This window comes from Tupaia chinensis, unplaced genomic scaffold, assembly GCF_000334495.1.
Source record: "Tupaia chinensis unplaced genomic scaffold, TupChi_1.0 Scaffold145860_1, whole genome shotgun sequence".
Lineage (NCBI taxonomy): Eukaryota > Metazoa > Chordata > Mammalia > Scandentia > Tupaiidae > Tupaia > Tupaia belangeri.
Window position 1 is genome coordinate 697,445 of NW_006205718.1, and position 4,777 is coordinate 702,221.

Consider the following 4,777-nt stretch of genomic DNA (forward strand, 5'->3'; position numbering starts at 1 on the left):
ACCTGTGTAGCCCTGGGGGCCAGTGAAATAGTAAGTTAGTAGTATTTGTTTCTTGGTGCCTAGTAAGACGTCAAGTTCCATGATCAGAAACTCTTCTTGCATGTGGGCTTGTTAGAATGTTTCTCTTTATTAAAATTGAACTGTTCTGGACTAAAGGCTTTTGCCCACTGCTGTCCTTTTGTAGAGTTCTACATATAAGGCAAAGAGATTGGCTTCTCTTTAGAGATAAACAATGTACTGGGTCGTTGGAAAAGTCATGACACATTTTTGCATCAAAAAACAGAAAAATATGTCATGATTTTTCTCATGACCCAGTAACAGAAGAAGTGTCCTAGAGTCAGTGAATCTGGGTTCATAAGCAGGTTCTGAACTATTTCGTAGTGTGACTTTGGGCAAGTCATAACTGCTTTCCTGGCACCAATTTCCTCATCCATAAAAGGATCAATGATTCCTAGCCTGAAGTCTATGAACTCATCCTAGAGGTCCTGTAAGTAATAATAGGATTTCATAATATCACGTATCACTAAACTTCTAATAGAAAGAATACACAAATTTTTCACCAATAAGATTCAGAGGACATTCCCCTCCTTCTTGTGCATTTTCTGCATGGTTTTCTACAGGTCTGTTCACCTACTGTTGCCCCCATCAGATTGGATCATCTCTGTGAAGGGAGAGGCTATATCTAATGTACATTGTGTGAGTAAAGAGAACACTCTGCCAGGTAAGTTCCCAGAAGAGAGAGGTGACTATAAAGGTATTACATCTTGAGTTAGAAGTCACTTCAGGAAGTGGCCTCAGGGGTCATCTAAGACACCACCACATGAAGATGAACCATTTTATTTCTAAGGCTTCTATTCCTTCATTTGTCAGATGAAAGGCATGGTCACATTCTAGGTCTGTGTTTTTGTTTTCTATTGCTATGTTACAAATTGCCATAAACTTAGCAGTTTAAACCAAGACCTACAATTCTGCAGGTCAGAAATCCCAGTTATTGTGGATTGGGTTTCCTGCTCAAGATATCAAAAGGCTGATCCATCCAGGTATCAGCCAGAGAAAATCCTTTGTTTTAAAATGTTCACGTGATTAGGTTAGGCCCACCAGACAATATCTCTGTCTTAAGGTGAACTGGCAAGTAATTCTATTATAATCACATCTACAAAATCCTCTCTGTTATATAAAATAACATTATCATAGGAGTAATACCAAAAAATAACATTATAGAGGCCATCTTAGAATTCTGGCTAACATACACTATAATAGGTAATATTATTCCAGTAATTCATTCTCCTTTTTCTGTTTTTATCAAAGGAAGGCAAGGATAATACATGCCTCAGTCCATTTGGCTTTGACATCATTATGGAATGATGTCAGGGTGTGTAGAGTTATTCATTAAATATAAAATATTATTAGTTGAAATTAAAGGGGAGAAGAAATAAATTTCTCTTAAGTTTATGAAATATAGGCCTCTACCCTATTTAGCCCCTGAACAACAATGAGAAGCCTCTTTCTCTTAAGATACTGGATTACACTGTCAAAGTATTTTGTGCAAAACACAGATCCTTCCAGGATTCCCTTAAGATAGAGATTTCATGGTCAAATTAGTTTTTAAAATTCTGTAACACCTATCTTAATCCATGCCTACTATGTCCCCTCCACCACTGTAGTAACTTATAATGCACTATAGTACATAAAAGCATGTGAGCAACTCATCAGTTAATAAATATATTCATCACAGGACCAGACCCACAGTGCAGTAGTCCATCTCTATGCACAGGGAACCAGATCCCACATGGCCAACCACTGCTCATGTCCCAGCCCCAGCAGCATGAAAAACCTATCAAGGTGCATGTGCATGCATGTCCAAAAACCAGATGGGATAAAGAAATGAAAGAAAAAGGATTGCAGTGTGACCACGTTCCATTAGATGATACTTTCTCGCTCTGTTTCTCTCTCCCTGATAAGTGCATGTGTCCTCGAGCAATAAAATTTTTAAAAAGAAAGAAGAGAGCTATTGATCACAAATACTCTCTATCCTTTTATTAACCACCCATACCTTTCACAATTACATCATAAGCCTTATGAGAGCACAGATTTTGTTTAATTCCCTACTATAACCCCAGTGCTTAGAATAGATATGGGTATATAGTAGTGATTCAATGTTTATTGAGAAAGTGAATGAACCAGTGTTCTAGTGAACACATTTTAGGAATTGCTGATCTAGAATCATACATAAGACCTAGTTCACACCACGAAAGATGATCTGGTTCAAAATGGGAGAAAATAGTGGCTTAAAGTCCACTCGTTTTTGGTGTTATTTTTTTTTTCTACTGAGCCCGACTTCTAAATCAGCAAATCAAATGCTGCAGTTATTCACAAAGCCAAGAGTACAAGGGAACTCTCCATGGGCACCCAAAGTTCAGGAATCTTGTGATGGTTAATTTTAGGTGTCAACTTAAGTGGATTAAGGGATACCTAGAGAACTAGAAAGAATTATTTTGGGATGTGTCTATGAGGGTATTACCAGAGGAGATTGTTGTATGAGTCTGAGTGGACCAAGAAGGGAAGGTCTACCCACAATGTGGGCAGGCACCATACCATAGGCCAGGGTCCCAGAAAGGACAAAACAGAGAAGCAAATTGGTCTCTCTCTCTCTCTCTCTTTCTCTCTCTCTCTCTCTTTCTCTCTCTCTCTCCTGTGAAGCTGGGATATACTCTTCTTCCCCTATCATTGGCCATCAGGCTCTCCACCCTTTGGACTCTAGGACTTCTACCAGTAACCTCCCAGGTACTCCTGTCTTTGAACTGAGACTGAACCAGACTATTGGCATCCAGGGTCTCCAGCTTGCAGACAGCCTATCATGAGACCTCTTAACCTCCATAATCACATGAATCAATTCCCTTAATAAATCCCTCATATTTCTACATATGTGTATATCTATGTTTATATCCATATCCACTTGTCCTATTGGTTCTGTCTCTGGATAATCCTGACTAATACAGGCTCTACAGTAGTCTGGCCAGGACCCACCACAGTTATGGAAACAAATTTGACCTTGTGTTTAGTGAAATAATAGGTACCTATGTAGCAGAAATTCTTGTTATCCACACAGGTCAACCAAGGGTTTCTAAAAAGCTAGCATTTAAGGCTTATTTCTTTGGATGATAAAATGGACCTCTTTAATAAAAATATTTTCAAAATGCAAGTAAGTGTCATTGATACTATTTCCCATGTTGTACTGCAGCTTGTCTTTCTCTTCCAGCCCCAGGCTCCTCAGCAGCCGTGGGTTTCAGTGCAGACATGGCCAAGTCCAAGAACTACATCACACACAACCAGTCCTGAAAATGACACAGAAATGGCATCAAGAAACTTGATCACGGGAACCAGCAGTTAGCGTAATGGCTATGGTGCTGGACTCCCACGTAGTCAACCACGGTTCAAGTTCCAGACCTGGTGGCTTAGAACTCACGCTGGGCACGTGTGCTTGCATGCACGAGAGGAGAATGGAGGAGAAGGGATTGCAGCGTGACCATCCTCCCTGGGGGGTGATTTCTCGCTTTCTGTCTCTATGTCTCTCTCTGTCTGTCTGGCGAGCGCAGGCGCCCTATAGCAAAAACCTCTCCAAAAAAAAAAAGAAACGTGATCACAAAGATATAAATCTCTCAAGGGGGTGGACTCCAAGTTCCTGAGGAACATGTGCTTTGCCAAGAAGCACAACAGGAAGGGTCTGAAGAAGATGCAGGCCAACAATGCCAAGGCCGTGAGTGCACGAGTGGACATCAAGGCCCTTATAAAGCCTAAGGAGGTTCAGAAGGGCATCCCAAAGGACAGCAGCCACAAGCTCAGTTGTCTTGCCTTCATCAGTCACCTTAAGCTTGGGAAACAAGCTCTACCCATATCCCCAAGGGCCTCAGGCTCTTTCTGCTAAAAGCCAACAAGGCCAAGCCCAAGGCTCAGACCAAGACCCAAACCAAGGCATATGCCTCAGTTGCAGCTCCAGCTTCAGTTCCAGCTCCAGCTCAGGCTCCCAAAGGTGTCCAGGCCCCAACTAAAGCTCCATCCTAGAGGCCTCTGCCAGTATAAGGACAGAAGGACTGGTGACCCCCAAGACTGCTCTCTATGCGGGGCTGGTGTCCTCCTGTGCTGTGTGTTCAAATAAACCTGAGGCAGGAGCTAGCCTATGTCTGTGATCCCAGGACAGCAAGTGGCATTGCTGCCTCTCCGTGTGAGGGGAAAAAAAAAATGCAAGCAAGTACTGTAGAAACAACATATTAAGCTATTACCAGTAAATAGTTGTTTTTTTAAAAAAAAAAATGTTTTCCAAGACTAGGATGAACTACGGTTCCTGAAAAAAGTTTGCAAACTTTAAGGCTTCTAGGACCCCTCCCTAAAGCTTGTTAAAAATGAAAGCCCCTCCTCAGAGTCAGTAGGTCTAGTGTAGCACCCAGGAATTATTTTATCAGTGCTCTTGAAAAAGATTCTTCACTCAGAATTCAACTGGACCAACCCCTGCCACTAAAGAGTGACAAAGAGTATTTTCTTTGTCCAGTTTCAGTGCCTACCAAGGCCCTTCAGCTGGTGCACAAGCATCAATGCTTTGTACTTGCCCAATACAAATTTATTAGGCAATTTCTAATTTCATCCTTCCTGTCTCTTTCCTGACTTGATAGTTTCATGAATCATAAATAATGGAAGTTTTTAGTCTAAATTTACTTTGATATTGTTGAGTATTTATAGGACTTGGGATAGTGGTACCAAAATAAGACATATATGTTTGGAT

General features: G+C 41.1%; 1 pseudogene; it reads left to right on the forward strand.

Moving 5' to 3' along the window:
• Window positions 1–3,297: 3,297 nt before the first annotated feature.
• On the forward strand, window positions 3,298–4,062 carry LOC114006159 (60S ribosomal protein L29 pseudogene; annotated as a pseudogene).
• The last annotated feature ends 715 nt before the right edge of the window (window positions 4,063–4,777 follow it).